We start from the raw sequence: 26,699 nt of genomic DNA, 5'->3' as shown, positions 1-26,699 counted from the left end.
GCCCCCGTGGGCACTATATCATGCGGGTGCAGACTTGGTTGCGTTAAATGGCTTTACCCAACATGATCGGATGATTAAGCGTTCTCATCACTGATAGAAGAACACCTGGTTCTCCATAGACTAGCATAATTGCAGCAGGGTTCTCCTAGCTAGAATGCCTCTAGGTGCTTTTGGATTCAAACCTACATGTATATATTTGGTTTCTTTCCTCTTGTATTTTCCTAGAGAGGGATGTTACCCCTTGAAATGCCAATATTGGCCAGTAGGTGTCATTGGGAGTAAAGGGCACCAATGCACAAGTGTATCCAAGTTTGGGGGTTATTTCAAGTTTCCAATAGTTATTTCATGGTTCCTGTTGGTTTCGGAGGCTTCAACCGTAAAGAGCCGACATGAACCCTTTAACAGTTTGGACTGCCAATTTGCATTCCATCTGTCTAGGTTTTCCGTCGAGCTGACAAAATGTTACCAAAATTGACAAGTCTGGCTTCTAGGTCGATTGAGTGTGTTTCAAAAAATAACTTCATTTTCGTATAACTCCCAAAACATGTAAATGAATTCTTTTAAACTTCTTAAAGACTGCAAATGAGATATCAACACAATGTCAAAACAGGTGTATTCGGACCATCCCTCCCACCACGGCTGTATAGAAACAAAGAGCTAAGCAAATATCACATTTCTGTGAAATGTATCTGGATAGTGTTGATTCATCGATGCCCAGTTGGCAGAGAAGAAGTGCAACCTGCACTCACTCGCTCCCATGAACAGAGCAATGGAAACTTCCACTCACCCAGCCCTTGGCACAGGACACTTGCCGAAGAGAGGTCTGTTACTTCCAAAGACAGGATGAGGCCTCAGGACACCTGGAAGCAGGAGAAGGCAAAGCAGGAAATGGAATCCAGTGAGGGTCTGACCCCTGGTGATGGAGCAACAAGGGTGAAACTCTGTTTAACTTGGACGCACACTCTCAAGCGGACAGGAGACATGGGATAGAAGGTGATGTGCTGAGATTTACAAGAGTGCACAGCAGATGCTTGGCTGACAGAACTCAAAGAAACCAGCGCAAAATATCCCCACAGTTGATTCGGAGTCCAAGATCCCAGCTGCCACATTTGAGGTAGCAGAGGCAACGTTCTGTGAGGGATAGGGCTACGAATGATGGCACACGCTGAGTCTCAGGGATCTGGAGTGCATTGTGGGATGTGGTGGGTCGAATCAAGAGAGCAAACCAAAATGTGTACCAATGATAAAGCATCAAAACTGGTCACGTGGTTGAGATTACCAATATGTCCCATGGCCACACCCAGTGCATCTGCAGGACCAGGGACCAATTGGGCATTTTGCCAATAGAGCACGTGTGGGGCTGAATCAGAGATATCGTTCATCTGGTCTGAGGGATCCAGGGGGCCTTGGTTTTGAAATCAGAATGAAAAGACTTAGGATCTGCTACATTCATAACCTGGGCTGGGATTATGGTTTGGTTTGAGGCACAGGATGCGCAACAGCTGTGTGGTTGCCTTCGTGCACCCGTGCCACAAGGATGAGAGGACAAGGAAGAGTGGTCCAAGTCCACAGCGTTAGAAGAGGAAGCATTACCTACAGCCTTATCTCCCTAAAGCGGATGCTACACTTTGGATGGCACCAGCACGGTACGGCACCGAGGACACCAAGGTAGGTCTGCGGGATCATTCCAGCAGGCCCTGATATGTGACATCCATAGATATGCTTCCACTGGTGTTTCTGTAGACAGAGAAGCTCTGAGAAGAACTGATTTCATTGGGACATTCCCGTGGAACTACAAAGCACAAGCGCACTCTCAGTTTGCTGTTTTGGAAACACTCCAAAATGACATAGAGCAGAATGCAGAGCTGAGAACCTTTAAAAGCTTCATTTCCACAAGAGGAAGTGTCCTGCGCACTTTCAGAATTGTGAGATAAGCATTATCAAAATGAAGTTATGCAAATCGAAATAGTATTGGTTTTTCATCAAAACTAATGCAACAACAGCAATTGGAGATATACCAGACAACACACACAGGAACACGATATGGCATCAATGTCTAGGAGAAATTGTCCGCACAGAAATCCCATGGAATTGCGTAGAGCCAAAAGTCTAAAATTTCACTTAACAAAGCCCTAGAAGTCCACATTACATACCTGATATTACCTGAGCAGTAGAGGTGAAGAAGTACAGTAAAAGAAACAGGAAGTACCATTTTCAGTTCCAAAGATATTGAAGGCCCAAAAGATAAGCTTTCAAACAACTAGACTGCAAAACGCTATCCAGACCATGTGTTGAAAACGGAGGTCAGGAAATCACTGAAAAACAACAGTGTCTCAGAATCACATAAGGCAGAATACCGGAAAAGGGGAAGAGAAAGTCTAAAGACGAGCCAAAAAATATCAGGAAACTCAATGGATGTGATAATATCAGGGCTAAAATTTAGTCGTAAGCAGACTAGGTAATGCAGAGGGATGCGTGAATGGCTGTGAAGGCATGGGATCAGAAAAACCTCGGTCAGAAGCAGACATAGGAAAGCAAGTGCAAAGCAATGTAAACATTGCTGTTGAACCCTGGGTTAAGACAGGGCATGAAAGACTAGAATTCATAAGGGTCCCAGATGGAAAAGCAAGAGATAAGGAAACAAAAAATGTCTGAAAATTTATCTGTAGAAAAATCAGACTGAAACTTCCTGAAAGCCAAGAAAGAATCATGTATGCGAATTCAGGAATTACACAGCATCCAAAGGAGGTGGAATCCCAATAGACCTACCAGCAGCTGTATGATTCAAATCAGCAAAGCTCACGAATATCACAGTGATTTAAAATGCACCTGGAGGAAACAACATAGTCACAAGGGAACCTCAAGAGGGGATTCAGCTGATATCTCAGCAGCAATATTGCAGGAGGAGGAGGAGTGCCAGGACACAGACCATATCCTGAATGGCCAAATGCTGCCACCTAGGGGAGCCTATGCCACATGACCGCCAGTCCTAATAACGGCAGAGCTAGAAATTTCCACAAACCGGCAAATCTTAAAAGAATTCAGCAGTTCAAAACTTATCCTACAAGAATGGTTGAGAAATCTACCCTGAATAGAAAAGCAGCAAGATGAAATGGAAAGAAGAAACCATTATTGGAAATGCAAGAAGAGCAGGAGTGGCAAAGAAGAAACAAGAAGAAGGCAAGGAGGACATCAAAACCCTAAAGATGGGAGAGGGAAGCAAGAAATCATAGGTGATTGGAAGCACTCTCTTAAGTGAATCAGCTTATTTGACTCTCTGTTTCAAGCTTAAGGAGAGATGCATGGCCTGTCGTGTTTGCAATACAAGCGAGAAGCAGACCAACAAAGAATCAAACCAACAAGCAAACACCAAAATGGTACGGTTGGCTGATATTTACCAAGGGAACCATGATTATTCAAAAGAAAATACTTAAGGTGATGTCAAGGATCATTCAGCATGCATCGACCCATTATCGCGGCTTGCATGTACTCAGCACACTTGTATTAGGAGGCGTGCATTCATATTCGTAAATTTTGATTCATAAGAACATATCGTGACCTAACCCTAATGCCGATTTGGAATCAAATGGATTCCTAGTCCGTGATGTAGACTTGTATGTCTTCCAACAGGATGAAGGAATGCCATATTCTAGGCTACGTAGAGAAGAATTGTAAGAAGCCCATAACAAAGGCAAGTAGCTCTGCCAAAGTGTACTAAGAGCAAAAGAGACTGACAGCAAAGTGCACATTGGGGTTGGTTTCATTTCTTGGAATTTCAGCCCCCATGAAACCAATGGATCCATGTCCTGAGAGTGCGGGTGTTTCAGCAGAAATCAGGCGACGCATATGTGTTCCGGGTGTACGGATATTATAGGAACATAAGTCTCCTTTAGTGGGTCTCTGTGTACTGTGAACTCTTAGAAAGTTTAAAGACGTGTGAAACCATCAACTGAAAAGGGACACACTTCCCTCCATTGGTACTGTGCATAGAGATCTGAACATAAGGAAAGAGGGAAGAAGAAAGGCCCATGGGACGCTAGTGGGTAGAATCACATTTACCTTAGGAACTTCTCGTCGGATGCAGCCCCTCCCCCAACACTGACAAGATGCAGCAGCCATTGGGGATGGCAGTTAGCGGTTGGATTCCAGGTGGAATGTTGGTGTGTACCGCGAGGCTTGTTGTGGCTGTTGGATCCTAGGTAACCGGGCAGAGTTCTGTGGGTGGATCAGTGTGATGGAGGGGCTGCCGCCCTCTGTGGAGCTTGGCTTAGGTGTTTGGTCCGGGAAGCTGTGTAAGTTCGAGATACTGCTGCTGCCCAAAGACCTGAGGTCACAGGTCAGTTTCCAGAACCTGAAAGGGCAGACAGTGGAAGATCTGCCTGTCATCAGCTTACTGGTGAGGCTCCGAGGTACTTTCAGACTTGCCCAGTCCTGGTGAAGTCAACTTTAGGGGAGACACGAAGAGAAGCTGGCCGAAAAGCTGGCTGAACGGATTGAGGAGAGATGCGAACACATGGATGAGAGATGTTCTGCTACAATGGAGAATACTGGCGTGGAGACAGCTGTAGAGGATACCAGGCTCAAAAGACATTCATGAGACATATTGAACCTCGCTGATACTGGCAGAAACATACGGAGTGCCAACGTGGACTTGAGGAAGTTCCTCAATTCTCTTCTCCAAGAACGGGTCCAAGGTCCCTGACGTCTGCAAGAGAAGAGATGGCCGAGATGATCAAAACGCTCCTGTTCTTGGAAGAGGTCATGGGAATCCACACTTCCCAAGGGGCCTTCCCAAGCCATTCAGACCAGAATTCACCAAGCCCAGGTAAGCCTTTTCCCAGGTTTGGGCCTAGCTAGCAAGCACTTGCCTTCCCTCCCCTCCACACAGGCATCCATTTTGAAGGATCAGTAGCTGAGCTGCAATGAAGCCATTACGAGTAAAACAAGCCCCTCCTAGAATCAGAGTTCCTCCAGCTTCACACTCTGTGAACAACAGTGAACTCCTTAAAGGTCCAATAAACTTGGCTGAAATAGATAGGAATTGAATACTTAGCTCACACCTAGAAACGATGGCCTTCCGCTAGATTCAGCAAATGTTGTGTTTATGTCTTCCCTGGGGTGAAGGGAGTGTGGTAAGAGAGGGGAATCTGACTGAACTTGAATCTGTATTAGGCCTCAATTTTTCAAGACAGTATAGGTAAATAGTACAAGTCAGAAAGAGAACTGTACTGTAAAAGTCGCCAATGATATAAAAGACACAGCTTATGTGGATCGTCTTTCACTTGAGTCAAGCCCCCGTGGGCACTATATCATGCGGGTGCAGACTTGGTTGCGTTAAATGGCTTTACCCAACATGATCGGATGATTAAGCGTTCTCATCACTGATAGAAGAACACCTGGTTCTCCATAGACTAGCATAATTGCAGCAGGGTTCTCCTAGCTAGAATGCCTCTAGGTGCTTTTGGATTCAAACCTACATGTATATATTTGGTTTCTTTCCTCTTGTATTTTCCTAGAGAGGGATGTTACCCCTTGAAATGCCAATATTGGCCAGTAGGTGTCATTGGGAGTAAAGGGCACCAATGCACAAGTGTATCCAAGTTTGGGGGTTATTTCAAGTTTCCAATAGTTATTTCATGGTTCCTGTTGGTTTCGGAGGCTTCAACCGTAAAGAGCCGACATGAACCCTTTAACAGTTTGGACTGCCAATTTGCATTCTATCTGTCTAGGTTTTCCATCGAGCTGACAAAATGTTACCAAAATTGACAAGTCTGGCTTCTAGGTCGATTGAGTGTGTTTCAAAAAATAACTTCATTTTCGTATAACTCCCAAAACATGTAAATGAATTCTTTTAAACTTCTTAAAGACTGCAAATGAGATATCAACACAATGTCAAAACAGGTGTATTCGGACCATCCCTCCCACCACGGCTGTATAGAAACAAAGAGCTAAGCAAATATCACATTTCTGTGAAATGTATCTGGATAGTGTTGATTCATCGATGCCCAGTTGGCAGAGAAGAAGTGCAACCTGCACTCACTCGCTCCCATGAACAGAGCAATGGAAACATCCACTCACCCAGCCCTTGGCACAGGACACTTGCCGAAGAGAGGTCTGTTACTTCCAAAGACAGGATGAGGCCTCAGGACACCTGGAAGCAGGAGAAGGCAAAGCAGGAAATGGAATCCAGTGAGGGTCTGACCCCTGGTGATGGAGCAACAAGGGTGAAACTCTGTTTAACTTGGACGCACACTCTCAAGCGGACAGGAGACATGGGATAGAAGGTGATGTGCTGAGATTTACAAGAGTGCACAGCAGATGCTTGGCTGACAGAACTCAAAGAAACCAGCGCAAAATATCCCCACAGTTGATTCGGAGTCCAAGATCCCAGCTGCCACATTTGAGGTAGCAGAGGCAACGTTCTGTGAGGGATAGGGCTACGAATGATGGCACACGCTGAGTCTCAGGGATCTGGAGTGCATTGTGGGATGTGGTGGGTCGAATCAAGAGAGCAAACCAAAATGTGTACCAATGATAAAGCATCAAAACTGGTCACGTGGTTGAGATTACCAATATGTCCCATGGCCACACCCAGTGCATCTGCAGGACCAGGGACCAATTGGGCATTTTGCCAATAGAGCACGTGTGGGGCTGAATCAGAGATATCGTTCATCTGGTCTGAGGGATCCAGGGGGCCTTGGTTTTGAAATCAGAATGAAAAGACTTAGGATCTGCTACATTCATAACCTGGGCTGGGATTATGGTTTGGTTTGAGGCACAGGATGCGCAACAGCTGTGTGGTTGCCTTCGTGCACCCGTGCCACAAGGATGAGAGGACAAGGAAGAGTGGTCCAAGTCCACAGCGTTAGAAGAGGAAGCATTACCTACAGCCTTATCTCCCTAAAGCGGATGCTACACTTTGGATGGCACCAGCACGGTACGGCACCGAGGACACCAAGGTAGGTCTGCGGGATCATTCCAGCAGGCCCTGATATGTGACATCCATAGATATGCTTCCACTGGTGTTTCTGTAGACAGAGAAGCTCTGAGAAGAACTGCTTTCATTGGCACATTCCCGTGGAACTACAAAGCACTAGTGCACTCTCAGTTTGCTGTTTTGGAAACACTCCAAAATGACATAGAGCAGAATGCAGAGCTGAGAACCTTTAAAAGCTTCATTTCCACAAGAGGAAGTGTCCTGCGCACTTTCAGAATTGTGAGATAAGCATTATCAAAATGAAGTTATGCAAATCGAAATAGTATTGGTTTTTCATCAAAACTAATGCAACAACAGCAATTGGAGATATACCAGACTACACACACAGGAACACGATATGGCATCAATGTCTAGGAGAAATTGTCCGCACAGAAATCCCATGGAATTGCGTAGAGCCAAAAGTCTAAAATTTTCACTTAACAAAGCCCTAGAAGTCCACATTACATACCTGATATTACCTGAGCAGTAGAGGTGAAGAAGTACAGTAAAAGAAACAGGAAGTACCATTTTCAGTTCCAAAGATATTGAAGGCCCAAAAGATAAGCTTTCAAACAACTAGACTGCAAAACGCTATCCAGACCATGTGTTGAAAATGGAGGTCAGGAAATCACTGAAAAACAACAGTGTCTCAGAATCACATAAGGCAGAATACCGGAAAAGGGGAAGAGAAAGTCTAAAGACGAGCCAAAAAATATCAGGAAACTCAATGGATGTGATAATATCAGGGCTAAAATTTAGTCGTAAGCAGACTAGGTAATGCAGAGGGACGCGTGAATGACTGTGAAGACATGGGATCAGAAAAACCTCGGTCAGAAGCAGACATAGGAAAGCAAGTGCAAAGCAATGTAAACATTGCTGTTGAACCCTGGGTTAAGACAGGGCATGAAAGACTAGAATTCATAAGGGTCCCAGATGGAAAACCCAGAGATAAGGAAACAAAAAATGTCTGAAAATTTATCTGTAGAAAAATCAGACTGAAACTTCCTGAAAGCCAAGAAAGATTCATGTATGCAAATTCAGGAATTACACAGCATCCAAAGGAGGTGGAATCCCAATAGACCTACCAGCAGCTGTATGATTCAAATCAACAAAGCTCACGAATATCACAGTGATTTAAAATGCACCTGGAGGAAACAACATAGTCACAAGGGAACCTCAAGAGGGGATTCAGCTGATATCTCGGCAGCAATATTGCAGGAGAGGGAGGAGTGCCAGGACACAGACCATATCCTGAATGGCCAAATGCTGCCACCTAGGGGAGCCTATGCCACATGACCGCCAGTCCTAATAACGGCAGAGCTAGAAAATTCCACAAACCGGCAAATCTTAAAAGAATTCAGCAGTTCAAAACTTATCCTACAAGAATGGTTGAGAAATCTACCCTGAATAGAAAAGCAGCAAGATGAAATGGAAAGAAGAAACCATTATTGGAAATGCAAGAAGAGCAGGAGTGGCAAAGAAGAAACAAGAAGAAGGCAAGGAGGACATCAAAACCCTAAAGATGGGAGAGGGAAGCAGGAAATCATAGGTGATTGGAAGCACTCTCTTAAGTGAATCAGCTTATTTGACTCTCTGTTTCAAGCTTAAGGAGAGATGCATGGCCTGTCGTGTTTGCAATACAAGCGAGAAGCAGACCAACAAAGAATCAAACCAAAAAGCAAACACCAAAATGGTACGGTTGGCTGATATTTACCAAGGGAACCATGATTATTCAAAAGAAAATACTTAAGGTGATGTCAAGGATCATTCAGCATGCATCGACCCATTATCGCGGCTTGCATGTACTCAGCACACTTGTATTCGGAGGCGTGCATTCATATTCGTAAATTTTGATTCATAAGAACATATCGTGACCTAACCCTAATGCCGATTTGGAATCAAATGGATTCCTAGTCCGTGATGTAGACTTGTATGTCTTCCAACAGGATGAAGGAATGCCATATTCTAGGCTACGTAGAGAAGAATTGTAAGAAGCCTATAACAAAGGCAAGTAGCTCTGCCAAAGTGTACTAAGAGCAAAAGAGACTGACAGCAAAGTGCACATTGGGGTTGGTTTCATTTCTTGGAATTTCAGCCCCCATGAAACCAATGGATCCATGTCCTGAGAGTGCGGGTGTTTCAGCAGAAATCAGGCGACGCATATGTGTTCCGGGTGTACGGATATTATAGGAACATAAGTCTCCTTTAGTGGGTCTCTGTGTACTGTGAACTGTTAGAAAGTTTAAAGACGTGTGAAACCATCAACTGAAAAGGGACACACTTCCCTCCATTGGTACTGTGCATAGAGATCTGAACAAAAGGAAAGAGGGAAGAAGAAAGGCCCATGGGACGCTAGTGGGTAGAATCACATTTACCTTAGGAACTTCTCGTCGGATGCAGCCCCTCCCCCAACACTGACAAGATGCAGCAGCCATTGGGGATGGCAGTTAGCGGTTGGATTCCAGGTGGAATGTTGGTGTGTACCGCGAGGCTTGTTGTGGCTGTTGGATCCTAGGTAACCGGGCAGAGTTCTGTGGGTGGATCAGTGTGATGGAGGGGCTGCCGCCCTCTGTGGAGCTTGGCTTAGGTGTTTGGTCCGGGAAGCTGTGTAAGTTCGAGATACTGCTGCTGCCCAAAGACCTGAGGTCACAGGTCAGTTTCCAGAACCTGAAAGGGCAGACAGTGGAAGATCTGCCTGTCATCAGCTTACTGGTGAGGCTCCGAGGTACTTTCAGACTTGCCCAGTCCTGGTGAAGTCAACTTTAGGGGAGACACGAAGAGAAGCTGGCCGAAAAGCTGGCTGAACGGATTGAGGAGAGATGCGAACACATGGATGAGAGATGTTCTGCTACAATGGAGAATACTGGCGTGGAGACAGCTGTAGAGGATACCAGGCTCAAAAGACATTCATGAGACATATTGAACCTCGCTGATACTGGCAGAAACATACGGAGTGCCAACGTGGACTTGAGGAAGTTCCTCAATTCTCTTCTCCAAGAACGGGTCCAAGGTCCCTGACGTCTGCAAGAGAAGAGATGGCCGAGATGATCAAAACGCTCCTGTTCTTGGAAGAGGTCATGGGAATCCACACTTCCCAAGGGGCCTTCCCAAGCCATTCAGACCAGAATTCACCAAGCCCAGGTAAGCCTTTTCCCAGGTTTGGGCCTAGCTAGCAAGCACTTGCCTTCCCTCCCCTCCACACAGGCATCCATTTTGAAGGATCAGTAGCTGAGCTGCAATGAAGCCATTACGAGTAAAACAAGCCCCTCCTAGAATCAGAGTTCCTCCAGCTTCACACTCTGTGAACAACAGTGAACTCCTTAAAGGTCCAAAAAACTTGGCTGAAATAGATAGGAATTGAATACTTAGCTCACACCTAGAAACGATGGCCTTCCGCTAGATTCAGCAAATGTTGTGTTTATGTCTTCCCTGGGGTGAAGGGAGTGTGGTAAGAGAGGGGAATCTGACTGAACTTGAATCTGTATTAGGCCTCAATTTTTCAAGACAGTACAGGTAAATAGTACAAGTCAGAAAGAGAACTGTACTGTAAAAGTCGCCAATGATATAAAAGACACAGCTTATGTGGATCGTCTTTCACTTGAGTCAAGCCCCCGTGGGCACTATATCATGCGGGTGCAGACTTGGTTGCGTTAAATGGCTTTACCCAACATGATCGGATGATTAAGCGTTCTCATCACTGATAGAAGAACACCTGGTTCTCCATAGACTAGCATAATTGCAGCAGGGTTCTCCTAGCTAGAATGCTTCTAGGTGCTTTTGGATTCAAACCTACATGTATATATTTGGTTTCTTTCCTCTTGTATTTTCCTAGAGAGGGATGTTACCCCTTGAAATGCCAATATTGGCCAGTAGGTGTCATTGGGAGTAAAGGGCACCAATGCACAAGTGTATCCAAGTTTGGGGGTTATTTCAAGTTTCCAATAGTTATTTCATGGTTCCTGTTGGTTTCGGAGGCTTCAACCGTTAAGAGCCGACATGAACCCTTTAACAGTTTGGACGGCCAATTTGCATTCTATCTGTCTAGGTTTTCCGTCGAGCTGACAAAATGTTACCAAAATTGACAAGTCTGGCTTCTAGGTCGATTGAGTGTGTTTCAAAAAATAACTTCATTTTCGTATAACTCCCAAAACATGTAAATGAATTCTTTTAAACTTCTTAAAGACTGCAAATGAGATATCAACACAATGTCAAAAGAGGTGTATTCGGACCATCCCTCCCACCACGGCTGTATAGAAACAAAGAGCTAAGCAAATATCACATTTCTGTGAAATGTATCTGGATAGTGTTGATTCATCGATGCCCAGTTGGCAGAGAAGAAGTGCAACCTGCACTCACTCGCTCCCATGAACAGAGCAATGGAAACATCCACTCACCCAGCCCTTGGCACAGGACACGTGCCGAAGAGAGGTCAGTTACTTCCAAAGACAGGATGAGGCCTCAGGACACCTGGAAGCAGGAGAAGGCAAAGCAGGAAATGGAATCCAGTGAGGGTCTGACCCCTGGTGATGGAGCAACAGGGGTGAAACTGTTTAACTTGGACGCACACTCTCAAGCGGACAGGAGACATGGGATAGAAGGTGATGTGCTGAGATTTACAAGAGTGCACAGTAGATGCTTGGCTGACAGAACTCAAAGAAACCAGCGCAAAATATCCCCACAGTTGATTCGGAGTCCAAGATCCCAGCTGCCACATTTGAGGTAGCAGATTCAACGTTCTGTGAGGGATAGGGCTACGAATGATGGCACACGCTGAGTCTCAGGGATCTGGAGTGCATTGTGGGATGTGGTGGGTCGAATCAAGAGAGCAAACCAAAATGTGTACCAATGATAAAGCATCAAAACTGGTCACGTGGTTGAGATTACCAATATGTCCCATGGCCACACCCAGTGCATCTGCAGGACCAGGGACCAATTGGGCATTTTGCCAATAGAGCACGTGTGGGGCTGAATCAGAGATATCGTTCATCTGGTCTGAGGGATCCAGGGGGCCTTGGTTTTGAAATCAGAATGAAAAGACTTAGGATCTGCTACATTCATAACCTGGGCTGGGATTATGGTTTGGTTTGAGGCACAGGATGCGCAACAGCTGTGTGGTTGCCTTCGTGCACCCGTGCCACAAGGATGAGAGGACAAGGAAGAGTGGTCCAAGTCCACAGCGTTAGAAGAGGAAGCATTACCTACAGCCTTATCTCCCTAAAGCGGATGCTACACTTTGGATGGCACCAGCACGGTACGGCACCGAGGACACCAAGGTAGGTCTGCGGGATCATTCCAGCAGGCCCTGATATGTGACATCCATAAATATGCTTCCACTGGTGTTTCTGTAGACAGAGAAGCTCTGAGAAAAACTGCTTTCATTGGGACATTCCCGTGGAACTACAAAGCACAAGCGCACTCTCAGTTTGCTGTTTTGGAAACACTCCAAAATGAGATAGAGCAGAATGCAGAGCTGAGAACCTTTAAAAGCTTCATTTCCACAAGAGGAAGTGTCCTGCGCACTTTCAGAATTGTGAGATAAGCATTATCAAAATGAAGTTATGCAAATCGAAATTGTATTGGTTTTTCATCAAAACTAATGCAACAACAGCAATTGGAGATATACCAGACTACACACACAGGAACACGATATGGCATCAATGTCTAGGAGAAATTGTCCGCACAGAAATCCCATGGAATTGCGTAGAGACAAAAGTCTAAAATTTTCACTTAACAAAGCCCTAGAAGTCCACATTACATACCTGATATTACCTGAGCAGTAGAGGTGAAGAAGTACAGTAAAAGAAACAGGAAGTACCATTTTCAGTTCCAAAGATATTGAAGGCCCAAAAGATAAGCTTTCAAACAACTAGACTGCAAAACGCTATCCAGACCATGTGTTGAAAATGGAGGTCAGGAAATCACTGAAAAACAACAGTGTCTCAGAATCACATAAGGCAGAATACCGGAAAAGGGGAAGAGAAAGTCTAAAGACGAGCCAAAAAATATCAGGAAACTCAATGGATGTGATAATATCAGGGCTAAAATTTAGTCGTAAGCAGACTAGATAATGCAGAGGGACGCGTGAATGACTGTGAAGACATGGGATCAGAAAAACCTCGGTCAGAAGCAGACATAGGAAAGCAAGTGCAAAGCAATGTAAACATTGCTGTTGAACCCTGGGTTAAGACAGGGCATGAAAGACTAGAATTCATAAGGGTCCCAGATGGAAAAGCAAGAGATAAGGAAACAAAAAATGTCTGAAAATTTATCTGTAGAAAAATCAGACTGAAACTTCCTGAAAGCCAAGAAAGATTCATGTATGCGAATTCAGGAATTACACAGCATCCAAAGGAGGTGGAATCCCAATAGACCTACCAGCAGCTGTATGATTCAAATCAACAAAGCTCACGAATATCACAGTGATTTAAAATGCACCTGGAGGAAACAACATAGTCACAAGGGAACCTCAAGAGGGGATTCAGCTGATATCTCGGCAGCAATATTGCAGGAGAGGGAGGAGTGCCAGGACACAGACCATATCCTGAATGGCCAAATGCTGCCACCTAGGGGAGCCTATGCCACATGACCGCCAGTCCTAATAACGGCAGAGCTAGAAAATTCCACAAACCGGCAAATCTTAAAAGAATTCAGCAGTTCAAAACTTATCCTACAAGAATGGTTGAGAAATCTACCCTGAATAGAAAAGCAGCAAGATGAAATGGAAAGAAGAAACCATTATTGGAAATGCAAGAAGATCAGGAGTGGCAAAGAAGAAACAAGAAGAAGGCAAGGAGGACATCAAAACCCTAAAGATGGGAGAGGGAAGCAGGAAATCATAGGTGATAGGAAGCACTCTGTTAAGTGAATCAGCTTATGTGACTCTCTGTTTCAAGCTTAAGGAGAGATGCATGGCCTGTCGTGTTTGCAATACAAGCGAGAAGCAGACCAACAAAGAATCAAACCAACAAGCAAACACCAAAATGGTACGGTTGGCTGATATTTACCAAGGGAACCATGATTATTCAAAAGAAAATACTTAAGGTGATGTCAAGGATCATTCAGCATGCATCGACCCATTATCGCGGCTTGCATGTACTCAGCACACTTGTATTCGGAGGCGTGCATTCATATTCGTAAATTTTGATTCATAAGAACATATCGTGACCTAACCCTAATGCCGATTTGGAATCAAATGGATTCCTAGTCCGTGATGTAGACTTGTATGTCTTCCAACAGGATGAAGGAATGCCATATTCTAGGCTACGTAGAGAAGAATTGTAAGAAGCCTATAACAAAGGCAAGTAGCTCTGCCAAAGTGTACTAAGAGCAAAAGAGACTGACAGCAAAGTGCACATTGGGGTTGGTTTCATTTCTTGGAATTTCAGCCCCCATGAAACCAATGGATCCATGTCCTGAGAGTGCGGGTGTTTCAGCAGAAATCAGGCGACGCATATGTGTTCCGGGTGTACGGATATTATAGGAACATAAGTCTCCTTTAGTGGGTCTCTGTGTACTGTGAACTGTTAGAAAGTTTAAAGACGTGTGAAACCATCAACTGAAAAGGGACACACTTCCCTCCATTGGTACTGTGCATAGAGATCTGAACAAAAGGAAAGAGGGAAGAAGAAAGGCCCATGGGACGCTAGTGGGTAGAATCACATTTACCTTAGGAACTTCTCGTCGGATGCAGCCCCTCCCCCAACACTGACAAGATGCAGCAGCCATTGGGGATGGCAGTTACCGGTTGGATTCCAGGTGGAATGTTGGTGTGTACCGCGAGGCTTGTTGTGGCTGTTGGATCCTAGGTAACCGGGCAGAGTTCTGTGGGTGGATCAGTGTGATGGAGGGGCTGCCGCCCTCTGTGGAGCTTGGCTTAGGTGTTTGGTCCGGGAAGCTGTGTAAGTTCGAGATACTGCTGCTGCCCAAAGACCTGAGGTCACAGGTCAGTTTCCAGAACCTGAAAGGGCAGACAGTGGAAGATCTGCCTGTCATCAGCTTACTGGTGAGGCTCCGAGGTACTTTCAGACTTGCCCAGTCCTGGTGAAGTCAACTTTAGGGGAGACACGAAGAGAAGCTGGCCGAAAAGCTGGCTGAACGGATTGAGGAGAGATGCGAACACATGGATGAGAGATGTCCTGCTACAATGGAGAATACTGGCGTGGAGACAGCTGTAGAGGATACCAGGCTCAAAAGACATTCATGAGACATATTGAACCTCGCTGATACTGGCAGAAACATACGGAGTGCCAACGTGGACTTGAGGAAGTTCCTCAATTCTCTTCTCCAAGAACGGGTCCAAGGTCCCTGACGTCTGCAAGAGAAGAGATGGCCGAGATGATCAAAACGCTCCTGTTCTTGGAAGAGGTCATGGGAATCCACACTTCCCAAGGGGCCTTCCCAAGCCATTCAGACCAGAATTCACCAAGCCCAGGTAAGCCTTTTCCCAGGTTTGGGCCTAGCTAGCAAGCACTTGCCTTCCCTCCCCTCCACACAGGCATCCATTTTGAAGGATCAGTAGCTGAGCTGCAATGAAGCCATTACGAGTAAAACAAGCCCCTCCTAGAATCAGAGTTCCTCCAGCTTCACACTCTGTGAACAACAGTGAACTCCTTAAAGGTCCAATAAACTTGGCTGAAATAGATAGGAATTGAATACTTAGCTCACACCTAGAAACGATGGCCTTCCGCTAGATTCAGCAAATGTTGTGTTTATGTCTTCCCTGGGGTGAAGGGAGTGTGGTAAGAGAGGGGAATCTGACTGAACTTGAATCTGTATTAGGCCTCAATTTTTCAAGACAGTACAGGTAAATAGTACAAGTCAGAAAGAGAACTGTACTGTAAAAGTCGCCAATGATATAAAAGACACAGCTTATGTGGATCGTCTTTCACTTGAGTCAAGCCCCCGTGGGCACTATATCATGCGGGTGCAGACTTGGTTGCGTTAAATGGCTTTACCCAACATGATCGGATGATTAAGCGTTCTCATCACTGATAGAAGAACACCTGGTTCTCCATAGACTAGCATAATTGCAGCAGGGTTCTCCTAGCTAGAATGCCTCTAGGTGCTTTTGGATTCAAACCTACATGTATATATTTGGTTTCTTTCCTCTTGTATTTTCCTAGAGAGGGATGTTACCCCTTGAAATGCCAATATTGGCCAGTAGGTGTCATTGGGAGTAAAGGGCACCAATGCACAAGTGTATCCAAGTTTGGGGGTTATTTCAAGTTTCCAATAGTTATTTCATGGTTCCTGTTGGTTTCGGAGGCTTCAACCGTAAAGAGCCGACATGAACCCTTTAACAGTTTGGACTGCCAATTTGCATTCTATCTGTCTAGGTTTTCCGTCGAGCTGACAAAATGTTACCAAAATTGACAAGTCTGGCTTCTAGGTCGATTGAGTGTGTTTCAAAAAATAACTTCATTTCCGTATAACTCCCAAAACATGTAAATGAATTCTTTTAAACTTCTTAAAGACTGCAAATGAGATATCAACACAATGTCAAAACAGGTGTATTCGGACCATCCCTCCCACCACGGCTGTATAGAAACAAAGAGCTAAGCAAATATCACATTTCTGTGAAATGTATCTGGATAGTGTTGATTCATCGATGCCCAGTTGGCAGAGAAGAAGTGCAACCTGCACTCACTCGCTCCCATGAACAGAGCAATGGAAACTTCCACTCACCCAGCCCTTGGCACAGGACACTTGCCGAAGAGAGGTCTGTTACTTCCAAAGACAGGATGAGGCCTCAGGACACCTGGAAGCAGGAGAAGGCAAAGCAGGAAATGGAATCCAGTGAGGGTCTGACCCCTGGTGATGGAGCAACAAGGGTGAAACTCTGTTTAACTTGGACGCACACTCTCAAGCGGACAGGAGACATGGGATAGAAGGTGATGTGCTGAGATTTACAAGAGTGCACAGCAGATGCTTGGCTGACAGAACTCAAAGAAACCAGCGCAAAATATCCCCACAGTTGATTCGGAGTCCAAGATCCCAGCTGCCACATTTGAGGTAGCAGAGGCAACGTTCTGTGAGGGATAGGGCTACGAATGATGGCACACGCTGAGTCTCAGGGATCTGGAGTGCATTGTGGGATGTGGTGGGTCGAATCAAGAGAGCAAACCAAAATGTGTACCAATGTTAAACCATCAAAACTGGTCACGTGGTTGAGATTACCATTATGTCCCATGGCCACACCCAGTGCATCTGCAGGACCAGGGACCAATTGGGCATTTTGCCAATAGAGCACGTGTGGGGCTGAATCAGAGATATCGTTCATCTGGTCTGAGGGATCCAGGGGGCCTTGGTTTTGAAATCAGAATGAAAAGACTTAGGATCTGCTACATTCATAACCTGGGCTGGGATTATGGTTTGGTTTGAGGCACAGGATGCGCAACAGCTGTGTGGTTGCCTTCGTGCACCCGTGCCACAAGGATGAGAGGACAAGGAAGAGTGGTCCAAGTCCACAGCGTTAGAAGAGGAAGCATTACATACAGCATTATCTCCCTAAAGCGGATGCTACATTTTGGATGGCACCAGCACGGTACGGCACCGAGGACACCAAGGTAGGTCTGCGGGATCATTCCAGCAGGCCCTGATATGTGACATCCATAGATATGCTTCCACTGGTGTTTCTGTAGACAGAGAAGCTCTGAGAAGAACTGCTTTCATTGGCACATTCCCGTGGAACTACAAAGCACAAGCGCACTCTCAGTTTGCTCTTTTGGAAACACTCCAAAATGACATAGAGCAGAATGCAGAGCTGAGAACCTTTAAAAGCTTCATTTCCACAAGAGGAAGTGTCCTGCGCACTTTCAAAATTGTGAGATAAACATTATCAAAATGAAGTTATGCAAATCGAAATAGTATTGGTTTTTCATCAAAACTAATGCAACAACAGCAATTGGAGATATACCAGACTACACACACAGGAACACGATATGGCATCAATGTCTAGGAGAAATTGTCCGCACAGAAATCCCATGGAATTGCGTAGAGACAAAAGTCTAAAATTTTCACTTAACAAAGCCCTAGAAGTCCACATTACATACCTGATATTACCTGAGCAGTAGAGGTGAAGAAGTACAGTAAAAGAAACAGGAAGTACCATTTTCAGTTCCAAAGATATTGAAGGCCCAAAAGATAAGCTTTCAAACAACTAGACTGCAAAACGCTATCCAGACCATGTGTTGAAAATGGAGGTCAGGAAATCACTGAAAAACAACAGTGTCTCAGAATCACATAAGGCAGAATACCGGAAAAGGGGAAGAGAAAGTCTAAAGACGAGCCAAAAAATATCAGGAAACTCAATGGATGTGATAATATCAGGGCTAAAATTTAGTCGTAAGCAGACTAGATAATGCAGAGGGACGCGTGAATGACTGTGAAGACATGGGATCAGAAAAACCTCGGTCAGAAGCAGACATAGGAAAGCAAGTGCAAAGCAATGTAAACATTGCTGTTGAACCCTGGGTTAAGACAGGGCATGAAAGACTAGAATTCATAAGGGTCCCAGATGGAAAAGCAAGAGATAAGGAGACAAAAATTGTCTGAAAATTTATCTGTAGAAAAATCAGACTGAAACTTCCTGAAAGCCAAGAAAGAATCATGTATGCGAATTCAGGAATTACACAGCATCCAAAGGAGGTGGAATCCCAATAGACCTACCAGCAGCTGTATGATTCAAATCAACAAAGCTCACGAATATCACAGTGATTTAAAATGCACCTGGAGGAAACAACATAGTCACAAGGGAACCTCAAGAGGGGATTCAGCTGATATCTCGGCAGCAATATTGCAGGAGAGGGAGGAGTGCCAGGACACAGACCATATCCTGAATGGCCAAATGCTGCCACCTAGGGGAGCCTATGCCACATGACCGCCAGTCCTAATAACGGCAGAGCTAGAAAATTCCACAAACCGGCAAATCTTAAAAGAATTCAGCAGTTCAAAACTTATCCTACAAGAATGGTTGAGAAATCTACCCTGAATAGAAAAGCAGCAAGATGAAATGGAAAGAAGAAACCATTATTGGAAATGCAAGAAGAGCATGAGTGGCAAAGAAGAAACAAGAAGAAGGCAAGGAGGACATCAAAACCCTAAAGATGGGAGAGGGAAGCAGGAAATCATAGGTGATTGGAAGCACTCTCTTAAGTGAATCAGCTTATTTGACTCTCTGTTTCAAGCTTAAGGAGAGATGCATGGCCTGTCGTGTTTGCAATACAAGCGAGAAGCAGACCAACAAAGAATCAAACCAAAAAGCAAACACCAAAATGGTACGGTTGGCTGATATTTACCAAGGGAACCATGATTATTCAAAAGAAAATACTTAAGGTGATGTCAAGGATCATTCAGCATGCATCGACCCATTATCGCGGCTTGCATGTACTCAGCACACTTGTATTCGGAGGCGTGCATTCATATTCGTAAATTTTGATTCATAAGAACATATCGTGACCTAACCCTAATGCCGATTTGGAATCAAATGGATTCCTAGTCCGTGATGTAGACTTGTATGTCTTCCAACAGGATGAAGGAATGCCATATTCTAGGCTACGTAGAGAAGAATTGTAAGAAGCCTATAACAAAGGCAAGTAGCTCTGCCAAAGTGTACTAAGAGCAAAAGAGACTGACAGCAAAGTGCACATTGGGGTTGGTTTCATTTCTTGGAATTTCAGCCCCCATGAAACCAATGGATCCATGTCCTGAGAGTGCGGGTGTTTCAGCAGAAATCAGGCGACGCATATGTGTTCCGGGTGTACGGATATTATAGGAACATAAGTCTCCTTTAGTGGGTCTCTGTGTACTGTGAACTGTTAGAAAGTTTAAAGACGTGTGAAACCATCAACTGAAAAGGGACACACTTCCCTCCATTGGTACTGTGCATAGAGATCTGAACAAAAGGAAAGAGGGAAGAAGAAAGGCCCATGGGACGCTAGTGGGTAGAATCACATTTACCTTAGGAACTTCTCGTCGGATGCAGCCCCTCCCCCAACACTGACAAGATGCAGCAGCCATTGGGGATGGCAGTTAGCGGTTGGATTCCAGGTGGAATGTTGGTGTGTACCGCGAGGCTTGTTGTGGCTGTTGGATCCTAGGTAACCGGGCAGAGTTCTGTGGGTGGATCAGTGTGATGGAGGGGCTGCCGCCCTCTGTGGAGCTTGGCTTAGGTGTTTGGTCCGGGAAGCTGTGTAAGTTCGAGATACTGCTGCTGCCCAAAGACCTGAGGTCACAGGTCAGTTTCCAGAACCTGAAAGGGCAGACAGTGGAAGATCTGCCTGTCATCAGCTTACTGGTGAGGCTCCGAGGTACTTTCAGACTTGCCCAGTCCTGGTGAAGTCAACTTTAGGGGAGACACGAAGAGAAGCTGGCCGAAAAGCTGGCTGAACGGATTGAGGAGAGATGCGAACACATGGATGAGAGATGTTCTGCTACAATGGAGAATACTGGCGTGGAGACAGCTGTAGAGGATACCAGGCTCAAAAGACATTCATGAGACATATTGAACCTCGCTGATACTGGCAGAAACATACGGAGTGCCAACGTGGACTTGAGGAAGTTCCTCAATTCTCTTCTCCAAGAACGGGTCCAAGGTCCCTGACGTCTGCAAGAGAAGAGATGGCCGAGATGATCAAAACACTCCTGTTCTTGGAAGAGGTCATGGGAATCCACACTTCCCAAGGGGCCTTCCCAAGCCATTCAGACCAGAATTCACCAAGCCCAGGTAAGCCTTTTCCCAGGTTTGGGCCTAGCTAGCAAGCACTTGCCTTCCCTCCCCTCCACACAGGCATCCATTTTGAAGGATCAGTAGCTGAGCTGCAATGAAGCCATTACGAGTAAAACAAGCCCCTCCTAGAATCAGAGTTCCTCCAGCTTCACACTCTGTGAACAACAGTGAACTCCTTAAAGGTCCAATAAACTTGGCTGAAATAGATAGGAATTGAATACTTAGCTCACACCTAGAAACGATGGCCTTCCGCTAGATTCAGCAAATGTTGTGTTTATGTCTTCCCTGGGGTGAAGGGAGTGTGGTAAGAGAGGGGAATCTGACTGAACTTGAATCTGTATTAGGCCTCAATTTTTCAAGACAGTACAGGTAAATAGTACAAGTCAGAAAGAGAACTGTACTGTAAAAGTCGCCAATGATATAAAAGACACAGCTTATGTGGATCGTCTTTCACTTGAGTCAAGCCCCCGTGGGCACTATATCATGCGGGTGCAGACTTGGTTGCGTTAAATGGCTTTACCCAACATGATCGGATGATTAAGCGTTCTCATCACTGATAGAAGAACACCTGGTTCTCCATAGACTAGCATAATTGCAGCAGGGTTCTCCTAGCTAGAATGCCTCTAGGTGCTTTTGGATTCAAACCTACATGTATATATTTGGTTTCTTTCCTCTTGTATTTTCCTAGAGAGGGATGTTACCCCTTGAAATGCCAATATTGGCCAGTAGGTGTCATTGGGAGTAAAGGGCACCAATGCACAAGTGTATCCAAGTTTGGGGGTTATTTCAAGTTTCCAATAGTTATTTCATGGTTCCTGTTGGTTTCGGAGGCTTCAACCGTAAAGAGCCGACATGAACCCTTTAACAGTTTGGACTGCCAATTTGCATTCTATCTGTCTAGGTTTTCCGTCGAGCTGACAAAATGTTACCAAAATTGACAAGTCTGGCTTCTAGGTCGATTGAGTGTGTTTCAAAAAATAACTTCATTTCCGTATAACTCCCAAAACATGTAAATGAATTCTTTTAAACTTCTTAAAGACTGCAAATGAGATATCAACACAATGTCAAAACAGGTGTATTCGGACCATCCCTCCCACCACGGCTGTATAGAAACAAAGAGCTAAGCAAATATCACATTTCTGTGAAATGTATCTGGATAGTGTTGATTCATCGATGCCCAGTTGGCAGAGAAGAAGTGCAACCTGCACTCACTCGCTCCCATGAACAGAGCAATGGAAACATCCACTCACCCAGCCCTTGGCACAGGACACTTGCCGAAGAGAGGTCTGTTACTTCCAAAGACAGGATGAGGCCTCAGGACACCTGGAAGCAGGAGAAGGCAAAGCAGGAAATGGAATCCAGTGAGGGTCTGACCCCTGGTGATGGAGCAACAAGGGTGAAACTCTGTTTAACTTGGACGCACACTCTCAAGCGGACAGGAGACATGGGATAGAAGGTGATGTGCTGAGATTTACAAGAGTGCACAGCAGATGCTTGGCTGACAGAACTCAAAGAAACCAGCGCAAAATATCCCCACAGTTGATTCGGAGTCCAAGATCCCAGCTGCCACATTTGAGGTAGCAGAGGCAACGTTCTGTGAGGGATAGGGCTACGAATGATGGCACACGCTGAGTCTCAGGGATCTGGAGTGCATTGTGGGATGTGGTGGGTCGAATCAAGAGAGCAAACCAAAATGTGTACCAATGATAAAGCATCAAAACTGGTCACGTGGTTGAGATTACCAATATGTCCCATGGCCACACCCAGTGCATCTGCAGGACCAGGGACCAATTGGGCATTTTGCCAATAGAGCACGTGTGGGGCTGAATCAGAGATATCGTTCATCTGGTCTGAGGGATCCAGGGGGCCTTGGTTTTGAAATCAGAATGAAAAGCCTTAGGATCTGCTTCATTCATAACCTGGGCTGGGATTATGGTTTGGTTTGAGGCACAGGATGCGCAACAGCTGTGTGGTTGCCTTCGTGCACCCGTGCCACAAGGATGAGAGGACAAGGAAGAGTGGTCCAAGTCCACAGCGTTAGAAGAGGAAGCATTACCTACAGCATTATCTCCCTAAAGCGGATGCTACATTTTGGATGGCACCAGCACGGTACGGCACCGAGGACACCAAGGTAGGTCTGCGGGATCATTCCAGCAGGCCCTGATATGTGACATCCATAGATATGCTTCCACTGGTGTTTCTGTAGACAGAGAAGCTCTGAGAAGAACTGCTTTCATTGGCACATTCCCGTGGAAATACAAAGCACAAGCGCACTCTCAGTTTGCTGTTTTGGAAACACTCCAAAATGACATAGAGTAGAATGCAGATCTGAGAACCTTAAAAAGCTTCATTTCCACAAGAGGAAGTGTCCTGCGCACTTTCAGAATTGTGAGATAAGCATTATCAAAATGAAGTTATGCAAATCGAAATAGTATTGGTTTTTCATCAAAACTAATGCAACAACAGCAATTGGAGATATACCAGACTACACACACAGGAACACGATATGGCATCAATGTCTAGGAGAAATTGTCCGCACAGAAATCCCATGGAATTGCGTAGAGCCAAAAGTCTAAAATTTTCACTTAACAAAGCCCTAGAAGTCCACATTACATACCTGATATTACCTGAGCAGTAGAGGTGAAGAAGTACAGTAAAAGAAACAGGAAGTACCATTTTCAGTTCCAAAGATATTGAAGGCCCAAAAGATAAGCTTTCAAACAACTAGACTGCAAAACGCTATCCAGACCATGTGTTGAAAACGGAGGTCAGGAAATCACTGAAAAACAACAGTGTCTCAGAATCACATAAGGCAGAATACCGGAAAAGGGGAAGAGAAAGTCTAAAGACGAGCCAAAAAATATCAGAAAACTCAATGGATGTGATAATATCAGGGCTAAAATTTAGTCGTAAGCAGACTAGATAATGCAGAGGGATGCGTGAATGGCTGGGAAGGCATGGGATCAGAAAAACCTCGGTCAGAAGCAGACATAGGAAAGCAAGTGCAAAGCAATGTAAACATTGCTGTTGAACCCTGGGTTAAGACAGGGCATGAAAGACTAGAATTCATAAGGGTCCCAGATGGAAAAGCAAGAGATAAGGAAACAAAAAATGTCTGAAAATTTATCTGTAGAAAAATCAGACTGAAACTTCCTGAAAGCCAAGAAAGAATCATGTATGCGAATTCAGGAATTACACAGCATCCAAAGGAGGTGGAATCCCAATAGACCTACCAGCAGCTGTATGATTCAAATCAGCAAAGCTCAGGAATATCACAGTGATTTAAAATGCACCTGGAGGAAACAACATAGTCACAAGGGAACCTCAAGAGGGGATTCAGCTGATATCTCGGCAGGAATATTGCAGGAGAGGGAGGAGTGCCAGGACACAGACCATATCCTGAATGGCCAAATGCTGCCACCTAGGGGAGCCTATGCCACATGACCGCCAGTCCTAATAACGGCAGAGCTAGAAATTTCCACAAACCGGCAAATCTTAAAAGAATTCAGCAGTTCAAAACTTATCCTACAAGAATGGTTGAGAAATCTACCCTGAATAGAAAAGCAGCAAGATGAAATGGAAAGAAGAAACCATTATTGGAAATGCAAGAAGAGCAGGAGTGGCAAAGAAGAAACAAGAAGAAGGCAAGAAGGACATCAAAACCCTAAAGATGGGAGAGGGAAGCAGGAAATCATAGGTGATTGGAAGCACTCTCTTAAGTGAATCAGCTTATTTGACTCTCTGTTTCAAGCTTAAGGAGAGATGCATGGCCTGTCGTGTTTGCAATACAAGCGAGAAGCAGACCAACAAAGAATCAAACCAACAAGCAAACACCAAAATGGTACGGTTGGCTGATATTTACCAAGGGAACCATGATTATTCAAAAGAAAATACTTAAGGTGATGTCAAGGATCATTCAGCATGCATCGACCCATTATCGCGGCTTGCATGTACTCAGCACACTTGTATTCGGAGGCGTGCATTCATATTCGTAAATTTTGATTCATAAGAACATATCGTGACCTAACCCTAATGCCGATTTGGAATCAAATGGATTCCTAGTCCGTGATGTAGACTTGTATGTCTTCCAACAGGATGAAGGAATGCCATATTCTAGGCTACGTAGAGAAGAATTGTAAGAAGCCTATAACAAAGGCAAGTAGCTCTGCCAAAGTGTACTAAGAGCAAAAGAGACTGACAGCAAAGTGCACATTGGGGTTGGTTTCATTTCTTGGAATTTCAGCCCCCATGAAACCAATGGATCCATGTCCTGAGAGTGCGGGTGTTTCAGCAGAAATCAGGCGACGCATATGTATTCCGGGTGTACGGATATTATAGGAACATAAGTCTCCTTTAGTGGGTCTCTGTGTACTGTGAACTGTTAGAAAGTTTAAAGACGTGTGAAACCATCAACTGAAAAGGGACTCACTTCCCTCCATTGGTACTGTGCATAGAGATCTGAACAAAAGGAAAGAGGGAAGAAGAAAGGCCCATGGGACGCTAGTGGGTAGAATCACATTTACCTTAGGAACTTCTCGTCGGATGCAGCCCCTCCCCCAACACTGACAAGATGCAGCAGCCATTGGGGATGGCAGTTAGCGGTTGGATTCCAGGTGGAATGTTGGTGTGTACCGCGAGGCTTGTTGTGGCTGTTGGATCCTAGGTAACCGGGCAGAGTTCTGTGGGTGGATCAGTGTGATGGAGGGGCTGCCGCCCTCTGTGGAGCTTGGCTTAGGTGTTTGGTCCGGGAAGCTGTGTAAGTTCGAGATACTGCTGCTGCCCAAAGACCTGAGGTCACAGGTCAGTTTCCAGAACCTGAAAGGGCAGACAGTGGAAGATCTGCCTGTCATCAGCTTACTGGTGAGGCTCCGAGGTACTTTCAGACTTGCCCAGTCCTGGTGAAGTCAACTTTAGGGGAGACACGAAGAGAAGCTGGCCGAAAAGCTGGCTGAACGGATTGAGGAGAGATGCGAACACATGGATGAGAGATGTTCTGCTACAATGGAGAATACTGGCGTGGAGACAGCTGTAGAGGATACCAGGCTCAAAAGACATTCATGAGACATATTGAACCTCGCTGATACTGGCAGAAACATACGGAGTGCCAACGTGGACTTGAGGAAGTTCCTCAATTCTCTTCTCCAAGAACGGGTCCAAGGTCCCTGACGTCTGCAAGAGAAGAGATGGCAGAGATGATCAAAACGCTCCTGTTCTTGGAAGAGGTCATGGGAATCCACACTTCCCAAGGGGCCTTCCCAAGCCATTCAGACCAGAATTCACCAAGCCCAGGTAAGCCTTTTCCCAGGTTTGGGCCTAGCTAGCAAGCACTTGCCTTCCCTCCCCTCCACACAGGCATCCATTTTGAAGGATCAGTAGCTGAGCTGCAATGAAGCCATTACGAGTAAAACAAGCCCCTCCTAGAATCAGAGTTCCTCCAGCTTCACACTCTGTGAACAACAGTGAACTCCTTAAAGGTCCAATAAACTTGGCTGAAATAGATAGGAATTGAATACTTAGCTCACACCTAGAAACGTTGGCCTTCCGCTAGATTCAGCAAATATTGTGTTTATGTCTTCCCTGGGGTGAAGGGAGTGTGGTAAGAGAGGGGAATCTGGCTGAACTTGAATCTGTATTAGGCCTCAATTTTTCAAGACAGTACAGGTAAATATTACAAGTCAGAAAGAGAACTGTACTGTAAAAGTCGCCAATGATATAAAAGACACAGCTTATGTGGATCGTCTTTCACTTGAGTCAAGCCCCCGTGGGCACTATATCATGCGGGTGCAGACTTGGTTGCGTTAAATGGCTTTACCCAACATGATCGGATGATTAAGCGTTCTCATCACTGATAGAAGAACACCTGGTTCTCCATAGACTAGCATAATTGCAGCAGGGTTCTCCTAGCTAGAATGCCTCTAGGTGCTTTTGGATTCAAACCTACATGTATATATTTGGTTTCTTTCCTCTTGTATTTTCCTAGAGAGGGATGTTACCCCT

The sequence above is a fragment of the Vicugna pacos genome, unplaced genomic scaffold (assembly GCF_048564905.1).
Source record: "Vicugna pacos unplaced genomic scaffold, VicPac4 scaffold_19, whole genome shotgun sequence".
Classification (NCBI taxonomy): Eukaryota; Metazoa; Chordata; class Mammalia; order Artiodactyla; family Camelidae; genus Vicugna; species Vicugna pacos.
This window is presented reverse-complemented; position numbering follows the sequence as displayed.